Source organism: Lepidothrix coronata, unplaced genomic scaffold (genome assembly GCF_001604755.1).
Source record: "Lepidothrix coronata isolate B3197 unplaced genomic scaffold, Lepidothrix_coronata-1.0 Scaffold1, whole genome shotgun sequence".
Classification (NCBI taxonomy): domain Eukaryota; kingdom Metazoa; phylum Chordata; class Aves; order Passeriformes; family Pipridae; genus Lepidothrix; species Lepidothrix coronata.
The window spans coordinates 9,255,597-9,268,801 of NW_016690181.1; the positions used below are offsets into that span (position 1 = coordinate 9,255,597).

At 34.0% G+C, this 13,205-nt stretch overlaps 1 pseudogene; it reads left to right on the top strand.

Moving 5' to 3' along the window:
- The first annotated feature begins 579 nt into the window (after nt 1-579).
- On the top strand, nt 580-9,573 carry LOC108493262 (annotated as a pseudogene).
- Nucleotides 9,574-13,205: the final 3,632 nt, after the last annotated feature.

Consider the following 13,205-nt stretch of genomic DNA (forward strand, 5'->3'; position numbering starts at 1 on the left):
TGGCAACTGGCAATAGTGACATTGAGAGTACAGATAAGGTTTGGTCTTAATGCCCTATGTCCCCAGGGAAGTGGTCACAGCACCAAGCCTGACAGAGTTCAGGAAGCTTGGACAACACTCTCAGGCACATGGTGTGATTGTCGGGGCTGTCCTGTGCAGGGCCAGGAATTGGACTTGGTGATCCCTGTGGATCCCTTCCAACTCAGGATATTCTATGATACTGACACAAAATTTAAAACAGTGTTATTACAGCTAAGTGTACTACATGATAGGGGGTTTCTTTGACTACTAAAGCCAAATAGCGAAATTCTGATTCAAGTCTGAATGCTGTTAATGTGTTAAAAAGTTACAAAGAATGCATTCTTATGGTAAAAGCAGCTTTTTTTTTAATTGGAATGGTGGCCTGTATGTTCTGAAAGTTAGATTCAGAACCCAAAAGAATTCTCCCAGCATTCTGTTTTAAAGTTTCTCAGTTACATGTTAATTAGGGTAATCTTCAGTATTATATATATATATGTGTGTTGTTTAGTTAAGAATATTTCATTCACTTTCAGACAGAAAAACTATTCAAAATACTGAAATAGGAGATTTGTCTTCGATAAAAAGAACAAATATGAACCACTTGATAGTCTGCCAAAGACTTCAGAGAATCTGATATTGCTTCATATAAGATCAATAATAAACAGTGGACTCGTAACTGAAATATGTATTCAAAATAGTCCTGTTCTGAAAACTTTAATCTGGAAATCGCAGTAATGAATAATTTGCTCGAGTAGGATTGGCATCTAGTCAAGACAATAATTTGTGCACTGTAAATCTAGGAGAGACTTTGTTAGATGGCTTTAAGTATCCACTTAACATTGAAAATCAAATTACAGTGGTAAAAGTTGAAGTACATCCATGTAGAAACAACAGCTGTGATGAAGATCTTGAAAAGTACAAGGAATTAAATCTTTCAGAAGAATCTGAACATATGGAGTCAGCCTTGTCTGCCTTCAAATTGTGTCCACTTTCTTTCTTCTGTATCAATGCTGCATTAGAATTTCAGTCTTCCAACTTCAAACATTTTCTCTCCTGAAGGAACAGTCAATGAAAATGTTGAAATTATGCCAGTAATATTAAGTGAAATAGGAATTTTATATATTCATGACTAAAACATGGGAAATTGCCACATTAAAACTTGTATTTGGGATCCACATAATGTTTGAAGTCATGTCCTAAATTTTCTACTAGAACAAACTTAGTAGTAAATACAGAAATAAATTTCTGGTTTATATTGTCAGAAATAGCATACACTGTGAACATAAGATTTCAACTGCTGGGGGGTTTGTCCATGTTATGAACCATATTTTAAAATGGTTGAGTAGTTATTTTGCTCATTAAAAACATTACCATGTCACAAATACACCCACTTTGGTTCTACATATTACTGTCTGTATTAGCAACTATTAGACAATTGTACAATGTGCAAATAGGATACTAACTTCTGTTCTTTAGTTCCACAGCTGACACACTTTTCAGCTTCAAATTTATAGTCCTAATGAGTTAAAAAGTAATTTATTTGCAGCAGTAAACTGTAGCTTCTATTGTTAAATCTCCATGGGGAAAGTAGTTTTGTAAAAGAGAGGAATTTCCCATTGCTTACCACGTCTAGCAGTTTTTCTGTGTAGTTGGAAGTTACGTTTTCTAAGCTGGATCAATTACTATCTTGAAAAGTCCACAGCATAAAACTTCTTGTGGGGCTCACAGGACCAAACCCACTTGCTTAATGCAGGCTATCCGTGTGTGGAATACCTGTGTGTCCTCGCATCTTTGTTGATGGCCAAAGAATATCTGAAGAAATCTCCAAATTCTAAGTTTGCACTGTGGCTGCTTCTAGAGGGGCACTGAGATTTCCTTTGAGAAGCTGTCTTGAAATAATTGAGCATACCAGTTGACTTCTTTTCCATGTAAATGTTTTGACAAACTGTGCTGGTCTCAAATTTAAAAATCCAGGGCATTGAAAAAAACCCCCAAAACTCACAAAAATCACTTGGTTGAAAAAAAGGTCTGATTTTCCCGTGCAGTATCCCCCTGAGGTGCCAGGCTGAAGCAAGGTGGAAGCTTCAGGGCAGCCTGTGCAGGAAACCTTCTATCACAGAAATCATTGCTGCACTACCCAGCCCAGTGGGTCTTCCCAGTGTCATTTCATCCTGAGATGCTTGAAGGGTGCTGTTGACAGTTACCTTATATGTTTTGGTTTTCTTCCAGGTTTCTGATTATGGTTATAGTTTAAAAGTATCTCTGGCTTGGAAGGTTCTTTACACCCATGCTCAATGTTATCAGTAGTTCTTTAATAATTGAGACCTTCAATCTTTTGAACTGTTAATAAGATTTAAAAGACTGATGGAAGCCTCTAGATAATAAATATGTGATTAAGGTGTAACAGTTGCTTTCTTCAAAGTCAAGTTGAAGGTAATGAAAGTTTGTTAGTCTCTGTACAAGGAGCTAATAAGATTTAGAAAAATCTTTCCGACCAACTCCTCCTAGTATCCTTACAGTTTATCACACTGTATCTGCATGTTCCCTTAATCTGACCTGTTTCTTGAAGATATTAGAACGAAATTCTGATCAGCTTATCATTTTATTGAAATAAAGAAAGCTGATTGCCGGCTTCTACATTGCTTGCTTGCCTTCCTAAACTGCTGCCTATATTATATAAAGAGGAAGCACAGCACACACAGGTGGAGAGCAAATTGTCAAGTTCAAACAATCTAAATTCTAACTTGAAACTAGAAAATAGTTGGTTTCTGTCTTTGTTCCATTTTCTGTTCATTCGGTTTGTTTTTGAAAATACAAATGTAGGTATTAAGTATGATGCTATTATAGTTGTAAATGCATTCGATCTGTACCAGGACTGTATACTGAACAGAAAAAACAGAAATAATATTCAAGGTATATAATGCTATAATGCTGAACAGGCTGCAGCATTTATGTGCTTAATTATGTCATGAAAATGTAAATAACTTCCCATTTTCAAGGTCACTTTAAATCGGGGGGGTTTTTTATTCATTTGGCATTTTAAAAATTAATCATTTAATATATATAGAATAGTTATAAGTAAAAAATTCTCTTTTTCAAGTGTACATATCATTCATAATTCCAAATGTACATAAGAATAAATGGTTTTGTTTTGAAGACATCAAAGACCCAAACTGAAGTCTGTTTTTCCCAATAAGACTGTTACAAATAACTATTAAGTATTTCTTTCACAAGAATGTAATGCTGTAGTGACGTCAAAATCTTTTATTGATGCTGCAATGGAGTTCTTGATATAAAACACTAATCTCTTTCTAAATGAGACATGCTTTATTTTGTGTACTAGAATATTTTGGTGATATCTGTGGTTTACCTCAGACTAGTGCTTCTGCGTATGATGAAATAGTAAGTATGCACCTAAGATTTTGTTATTGTTGGAAGAATCCATCCGACCACTGTATATCTAAAGTGGGATTTATTCTAAGTGCCAGAGGGTAAAAGGTACTTTAAAACATTGTCCTATCTGATCTCTACACAAAAGAAAGGAAAAGAAAAAATGTTACTCTGTAGATTTCCAACACTGCCACTTTATGGAGGAAGGCAAAATAGCATGTGGAATTTTTGCCTGCTTCTGTTCCTCAAGGCTCAAGTCTGGTTGGCTCCTGTCTGCCACTTGCTACTGCTGGTTCCAGTTCAGGACAGTTAGGAAGAAGTCTTCTCCTGAGGCCACCTGAACACAAACTACCTCGTGGGACTGCACCAAATAACCTTGAGCAGCTGATTGATTTTTGAGCCTCTTTCCCACGTGCAGTGTATATAAAGGAACAGAGCTGACAATGCGAATCTGGCTTTAACATTAGCATTCCCTGCCTATGGAGAGATGTTCTTTGCCGCTTAATTATTCTCTTAAAATGCTTGGATTTTCAAATATAAATTCCTAAATATGAGCAAAAGAAATTATAGAAATTCAGGTATTTAATGAAAGACTTCTCTGAAAGGTACTGGAAATTTATAAACAGGTTTTTCAAGGTTGTCCATTTGGTGTTTAAAGTGTGCAGTGAGAAGGGTAAGGCTTCATCTGGAAGTGTGACTTCTGTGAGAATGACACTGTAATGAGTTAATAGAATGGCATGATGGGTGAAAAATTGATTTTCAACAAATGTGAATGGCACCACATCTATGATGGAATGCCATAACACAGTGGTTCGTTTTGGAAACAATCTGATTTATAGGTATAGATGAATTTGGAGTCCAGTCTCAGATGACTGCTTCTTACTTACACTAAATCCCAATTTTCCTCCGTCAAATTATATAACTCAAGATGAATTCTTGTTTTACATAATTTGCTGTGACTATTGCCTAACTTCTTCAGGGCCAGTTAGATGACGCTTCATGGTGTTGGAGACACTGAACCTCATTGTAACTGTGAAGTATGTTACTGTTCATTGCCATTCTTCAGGAATATTTTTACTTGAAATAGAAACAAAAGTCATTCTGCCATTGATAAGTAAATTAACTATTCTCAGTATTAGGTTTGAATACGATCCTCACTTTAAAGTACATGATTTATGCAGATAAATTTTAAAATTTATTGTGTTTGCTTGGAATTTAAAGTACATTTTAAAGTGTGCCTGTTAAGATTTACAACTTTTTATTTCAGGCTGAGGTAAGAGGCAGTTAGTAACATTACTGAGAATCACCCAAGACACAGCAATTTTTCAGAGTTCAAATATTGGTAAGTCTGACTGCATTGCACAGTGTGGTGAAGGAATCCAGATGTTCACCCAGAAATTATTCCAACTCTGTGGTAATTATATGCTGTAGCTGATAGCAAAATTATATGCTAGAGAAAATTAACTAATTTGTACCACACTAACCTGGAAAGTCCCACTTAGTAAGTGCCATATTAAGAATAATAAGGCAGTCCTTTCCTTGGACTCACAATCTAAATTTTATCTAGCTATAGTGCTACTTTTCATATACATATATACATATATATATATATATGTATGTATATTTATATAACATGTTGCTTTCTAGTTAACATATGGAAAAAAAACCCACCTATGTGAAGATTGAAGATTGCTTCTTCCAAAGGAAAAGTCTCAACTTAAAATCACAACTAAATAAATCAAATGAAACATGAACAGTTACAATGGTATGTTGAGGAGCTACAGTGTTAGATCTCAATAGGTACTTCAAAAAGTAGATTAAAATTAAGGGTCAAAAAGCAAACATCTTAATGCTCAATTCTTTGAGAGATTCCAGTCTGTGACTCTAAAGCTTTATAGGATGGGTGGCACTCTTATGAAAGCTTTTATATCTATGTGCTTATAATTACAGTTTCTTAGATTAAAACTGATCATTATTCATTACACGTTGTCTGCCAGTTGGAAGTAGGTACTCGAATACTGTGTATGAACAGTTGGCACACAAAACCTAAAATTAGTTCCTCTAATTCCTGAGTATCATGACCAAAATAATTATCTTCAATTGGGTACAGTAAAAATGAAAATTATCTCTAATCTGTCCTAGTATATCATAGATTCTTAATTTACAATTGCATGTGTTTATGTTCTTAAGCAGCAACAGGGGGAGATGAGCCAAAGGTAATGTAGATACCACCACTTAACATTTTACTTCATTTTATAAATGAAAAATTACTAGGCCCTCCAGTGCAATAAGAATGATGTAATGGATATGTTCAAATTATTGAAAGCTTTTAATATATAGATTACTTTCCATATAAAACACATTTAACACAAGCTCCTGCATACATTTGCATTTACCCTTGTTTGCCACCAAGTGACACTGTTTCTCTATAAATGAAGAGCAGCATTGAGTGCTATGGGTACACTTTGGACTTGGAATTCAGAATGTCTCAATAATATTTAGATAACTATGTGAACTTGAAATGCCATTGGTTGTTAACAGTGGTTTCTGAGGTCCTAAAGTTAGTGCTATTTCGATGGAGTAACACATTTTCATTTTAACAGCAGCAGAGAATTTGAGTGTAGTTTAGTTTTAATATATTGTTTATTAATTATTTATTATTAATTTATTATTTAATATTATTAAATATGTCTTTACCTAAATATAGCTTCCACGAAAATATTATTTACATGCTTTATTTCATTATTTATTACTGTAATTTTATGTGGTCTTTTATTCTGATGGCAGTGCAAAACCAAAGTCTTTTAATATTAAGCACCATACAAGCACAGATATTGCTCTCAATAGCAATGGGTGCTGTGGGTGAACATCTCTCAGCAAATGCTCCAGGTGTGCACCTTGTTTGCTTGTATTTGTCAGAAACCATCAGAAGAGTAAACCAGGCATATTCAAGTTAAAGGTCATGTTCCTGTATAAAATTCAAACTGTCATTCATTTGCTGTAATGCTAGGGAAGAATAAGCTGAGGAGGAGTGTGCTGGCATATCTTTTTTAGTTTTTATTTGCTTGAGCTTTTGTCTTTTTTAAGTAATTAAAAGTTTCTAGGGACTATTCAGCTTTAGAGTTAAGATGTCCTTTGGTTTCTTGGTTTTTGGTTTTTTTTTTCTTTCCTTAGGTGGGAAGGAATTAAATACAAGTTTAAAATTCATCTTGTAATCATACAATGACCAGTGTTTGGTTGTTTTTGCATAAGCTTGAGTGCTCATTTCTTTTCTGCAGTTCCTCACCAGGAGTTACACAAAGACTTACTCTGACAGCTATGGTTTTCACCATGGGTTTTTAGTAATCTTTTTTCATAAGCTAAAGACCTCTGTTTCAGTTTTTCTCACAGAACTATGGAAATTTGTAAAATAAAAACTCAGGATAAATATTTGTTTCTGATATCTCTCTTATTTTATCAAAATCTTTTAAGTTTATGGCATTTGAATCTAAATGTACTTAATGTCATAGAGTAAAAGCATCCTATGCTCAGATTCCCAGCTGACAAAATGGTGGTGGATTCTTCTATTAAGGTTATTTTCATGTGGTCAGGTTTTCATTCCTGGTTATTTTTGCAATGAGCAAAACATTTCTCATAATCGAGCCATTTTTGTTTAAGGCCTGTCTTGATAGAAACCCAGAAGCTTTCTTACCAAAGATTGGGAAAAGGAAACTAGGAGAAATTAAACATAACCATAACAAAGGATGTAATTGCAAGTGCTCAGAATGCCTCAAGAATTATTGTGAGTGAGACAGGTGAACTTTCGTCTTGTCAGTTATTACCTTAACATTTACTAGATTCTGTAACTAGCAGAGGCTAAAAATAATCACTTGCCTTCTTTCTTTACATTTCTCATCATAAAACTTTTTCAACATGGGAGGCAAAGTCTTTTTCATGTCATTTCTTTAAAGAACGGAATCTGGCTAAAGTTGATCAGCTAAAATTTCCAGGATCTGGTGCTCTCAGCCAATCCCATGCTCCAGAAGAAATGAGAAATGATTTTCTGTTAATCCTTTCTTCTGTGGTATTTTGTTATATTGCAAAGTTATCCACAAATTGACAGGAGGACTGACTTGTCCATGTACAGAACATCAACCTTCACAGAGATTCTTTGGAAAAAAACCTGTCTTGCTTCCTTAGTTGATTGATACTGATAGTCTTGCTGAGTGTCCAAGACAAGCACATCTAGAATAAGTCCCTGGTGCTATGGCTCAAATGGTTGTTCAAATGTATGTTTAATTTAAGATTTATATAAATTTTATTCTAAGTATTCTACATTTACCTGGATAAAATTATGTGTTCTCCTATTTGCAAATGAATTGGTTGCAAAAATCATGAAGAAAGTCCAGATGAATAAAAACAGTTGAATGTGTGAAACTACATGGACCTTGGAATTAATGAAGGGAACAGCCCAGTTTTGACATCAACATTCAAAATGTTACCAAAACTGAAGAAAGATGGGTGAATATTTGGAAATAGAGCATAATTCATTGGTCTGACTTCATTAAGTGTTTGTATAACCCTTATCGTAATTATCTAATAAATAGGGACTAAAAGGACAGAGGGCTTATAAGCAAGGGGTCGCTTCAGATAGCATTTGCTTTTTTCTTTCTATAAATTAAAAAATACCTAAGGCTGAGACTATAACTATCCCTTAAGAATATAATATACAGAGTTCAGGGATATATGTCCTAGTTCTGCTTACAAAACAGCAGTTACTTATGTATTGATCACATATTTCATTCAGCCTTTTCCCCCCTTAGCTACTTTGTTTTTCCTTCAGTTTCTCTGTTCTTGAATTTTTCCACATGCAGGAATTCACTTCTAACAAAACCTTGACGAAAGAAGTATTAAGAAAAGTATATGATTAATGTTTGTGATGTTCAATTAATAAATGTGTTTATATCAGTGCTTCTTTCCCATTTCTTCTGCCATTGGTCCTGCTCCTGTCGATTTTATTTGTCTTGGCAATTTGGATTGTAAAATATTCCAAGAAGACCAGACTGTCCTGATGTTGTTATGTGTTCTAATGTAGTTGTAGCCTAATCTCTGTTTTTGGTTGGTTTATAGTCATTTACCTAATAAATAGAAGCACCTGTTAATAAACTTTTAAAATTGATTAAAATATCTCTTAATTGATTTTAGGCAATGTTGCTCCAGGCTCTAAAATTTTCAGTTTCCCTACATGATTTTCTTTCCTTCTCTGCATCAACCGTTACCTTGAAATTCCTATTTTATTTCCATTTTTAAAATACTTTGTAATATATTTTAATAATTTCTACTATTGATAGTGTATTGACGGGGTAGATGGTGCCAAGTTTTACCTCTACTTGAATCGCACAATAGGATGTTATATTATTAATGTACTAAAATGAGTTAAGGTGTTAACAACTGGTATTTTCAAGAGTTTCTTCAAAGCAAAGCTGCTGAGGTGCCATTCAAGGAATCCTTGAAGCACTTGGCGCTGTTTCCTGTAACTGAATTTACATTTAGTACCTCCTAGACCCTGAGTTAGCCTTTTGAACGCGTTTCCTTGTATGTGGGGCAGGATCTGAATGTTGCGTGCAGATGGAGTAAGAGGCTTGTTGTTTAACCTTTCTCTGTCTGCACCCATTAAACAGAATTGGCATAGTTTAGTTATGTGGTGAGAATACAGTATGCTATGTGATAAATGAGAAAAAACTCAGAAGCAATCTGTTAGAAGCAAAGGCTATTCAGTGTAGAACAGTGAAATTCCTACAAGGAGGTATCTTATTATAACAGTGTGGCTACTCTGATTCAGCTCTGTGCGTTCCAACTCTCAGTGGAGTTTTGCAGTTTGTCTTTTAAATTATTTTGTAAATTTAGAATGGAGATATTTCATAGTAGTTTCTTTTTCTCTGTCAGGCAACCAGCTCTGTGCATGTCTTGGGATGAAGTGAAAGCAATGTATGTGCTTGTCTCCTGCTGCAAGCTGAAGAGGCAGAAAAAAAAAGGTTACTCCAACTGTGTAGTCGAGTAGATGATCATGGAGGAGTTTGGGAGATGTTTACTGCAGATCCTCTGTGCATAATTAAAATCTAAAGGATTGAAAGTTGAATAATGTTTAACGTACTATAAAGCCAATAAGTATTAATATTGATATGTTGCCCTGCTCTCCACAATTTTGCTATTTAATGATTTTACTTTGATCTTTCATAGGAATGATTTCATTGACTTCAGCTGAATTCTTTCTGAATTATCCTGGTGTAAGTGAAACCAGCACCACACCCAGTGTTTTTCCAAGTAACTTAATGCTGTAGAAAGTTTAGTATATTTTTTAGTATATTTCTTACTAAAACAGATTTCCTCTGTAGTTAAGACTTTCTGGGCTGATTCTTCAGTCTTTACCTAGACTTTAAATTAAGTTTAATTTGAAATTGGATATTTATGTGGGTCAAGAGGTAGTAAAAACTGAGTAAGAATTTGCTATCTTCGTTTGGTTGTTTTATGAATTGTGATGCAATTTCATTGTAGACAAATCTACTAAGTTTAGCTTTGGGTCTTCTCTGTTTTGGCAACTTATTTCTGTTGTCTTCAGGTGGTGTATTTTTTGAAAACAGAGTAATGTTGTCAGTGTGCTTGGTATTTAGTGTTGGGGAAAAAAACCATACCAGGGTTTGTTCAATATTATATTTGTTAGATTTATGAGCCTCATAAAGAATAGGAAGAAGATGACCCCCTCTTATCTCCTACTGTAAAGTACAAGAGTTTGAGATTGGAAAATCTTTTATGTACATAGCATATAGGATTGAAATTTGCTGAATCCTACATTTGCAATCCAGTTTCCCCTAAAGGCTGGAGTTATTCATTTTTCTTATGTGGACATTTTCTCCATGAAATTTCTTCCTCTTCTCACTGTTACAATAGTAGCAGATTTTCTTTTCTCTAACAAAGTAAACTATTTCCTGACATATTTATGGAAAAGAAAAAAAACTAAAATGGTCATCTAAATGAATTGATAGATAATATAAAAATTAATGCTTTTCGGGTTAAGAAGTTATGCTAAGTTAAAAATACATTCTTAGGTTTTTTGGGCATTTATGCTTTAAATTGTAAAATTATTCTCCATGTCATGTTGATACATGAAAAATTCTTTACAGCAGGTGAGATTGCATGCTATTTCAAGATTTTGTTTAATACAGGGGAAGTTTTTTTTATTGCTGGGAGTTGATATGTAAATGGATTGCAATTTATATCTCTGTTTTCAACAACTGCTGCTGGAGGTTGCTGAAGGCCACAGGGGAAAATGGATTCTCAAAGTGCTCCGTTATGGCACTATCTGTACATCTCAGCCCTTCCTGGGCCCTTCAATTCCTAAGATGATTTCTCTTGGTTTTGGAATAAAAGCATTATCTTAAAAAGCATTTGTCCCCAGATAGGGTTACTGTGAGCTCATGAATCAGAAGAGCACACAGAGGCCATAGGGTCAGTAGACACTCTTAAGGAAGCAAAGGCTGAAGAAAAGCCTGTATTGCTAAAATCATGCCTTGAAATCAAATCTTAGAAATGAAGTTACTGAAATTCCCAGTAGGGGTGAGTTTCAGTAAGATTAGCACTAGTAAACAAGAAACTAGGGTTAGGACTAATGACACAGACATGGATTAAAAATAGAAATTAGGAATAGAAATTAAAAATTAAATTTAAAATTATTGAGAGGAATGGAAAAAAATACATTTTGAGAGGAACTGATAGAATTCTTGAAAAAACAAATTTCATGTAATACAATCTCATCTCCAGATGTATCTTAATTTGAATACACACATCAGGAGACAATGCCATAATATAAAATGTCAAGTTACTAAGCCCAAAAGAGACATGAGCTCAAATGATGAGGAAGAAAAGAAAATTAAGAAGAAAAATAATAAAATTTTGACTAGTCAAGTGGTGGGAAAATAATATAGAGGGGAAAAAAATCACAAGGGATATTTAAAAGAAGTAATACAGAGAATTAAAATGTAATCAGAGTGGAAATGATAAGAAATTTCTACTACCAAAAGTAAAGGGTAGGAGAGCTACAAATAGCACAATAAAGGAAATGAATGAAGAAGATATGAGCTACAGCTTTGAGCAACATCCCTAGTCCCTCATCTCTGTTAAAAATGCTATATAATGCTGAGACTTTCTCTCAGGGTGCCAGCTAAGATACCTTGAGGGAAGATTTCTGCATTTCTTATGTAAATTTTGAAGTCAGTGTATAAGTGAGGTGGGCATAAATAAAATTAATAACAGTTTGATAAAAAATACAAAGCACTGGAATATGTAAGAGTTTACACTGAAGTAACAGAAACCCAACTATAAGATGTAAAAAGCTGAAATTAATTATCTTTTTTCATTATAGAGAGGTAAAACTGCTTTGATTTAATATATTCTATATTTCAGATGGTATAAATTCAGACTGTAAAAACACTCCTGGGTTCTGTGATGACTAGGATTGTAATTACATTCTGAAAACAAAAAAATAAATATAAAACAGTATATGATAATATATAATGTAATAGACAAGCCTAGCAGAAGCAATATTTTTAAGTGTTAACAAACTGAAAAACTCTCTCAAAGAGAGTTATATATTCAATAAACAATGCTAAAACTAGCTCTTACAAATGATGTTTTTTGCAGTCAGTAGTGAAAGTATCTGAGAACAAAATTAGCACAGTCATATATTTCTTCCTGAAACAGTCAGGTAGGAAATATGTATCTGTTTTTGTAACTAAGTGTAACACTTCTGTACTAAAGAAAAGTTGGTTTCATAACAGAAGTGAAAACTGTTGTGGGGAAAAGGGCACCAGAAATCCAGTCCTGAGGATGTCAAGAGATTGATATCTGTACAGAAAAGATGGAGAAGAAAAATTTTAACTGAATAGAATCAGAACATGTAGGTGCTATATAAAGGGGAAAATAGCTTTTCAAATAAGTTGATGATTTGCCTTTCTGTTTCATAGAAGGATTTTCAAAATTAGATACTAATGAATGGAACTTCTTCAGATGACTTAATGTGAACGAGAAGATCTAAGCAGAATTGCCTTCAGTCACTGTTGCTTCATTTAGCAAAAGAAACCATGTGCCCAGCAAATAAATAAAAAGGGAAAGGATCAGTAAGAGATGAAGCATGGATAGCTCTCTATAGCAGCTACTATGCTGTCCTTGGTTCTTCTTTTCACAGTATTTTATAACTTGTTCAATTTCTGAACATATATATCAGAAATATATTCACGTTTCTGAGGAAACTAGCAGGAATTTAAATGGGCATAAAGTCATGCATTACCATGAATTACTTACATTTTAAGCTTGCAGATAAAACACAAAAGCCATTTTGAAACTGTCAATTTGTCAGTCTCATCTGAAAAGAACAAGTATGTTCATCTTTTAAAAATATGTAAGGATAGAGATTATTTTGATGGGTACAATTGCAAAGTTATTTAAAGCAAATATTCTCATCAAATGAGAATTTTTCAATTTCAGGTTTTACCTACAGGCAAATCAAACGGTACTCTGAAGGCTTGGCAAATTGTAGTCAAGATCTTTGGTGCAAAAACCAGGGGTCAGCACATTAGGATTATTTCAGAGAGGTCTCTGAAAGAGGTTCAGACACTTCTAGGAGGTCTCTCTTGGCTCATAATCGTGGAGTTCAGCTGAAGGATGTTTTAATGTGGTATGTGAGAACTTACTGAAGGGTATGGATTGGTACAGAATAAAAGTTATGTGAAGAATGGAATTTCTCATATATATAAATATAT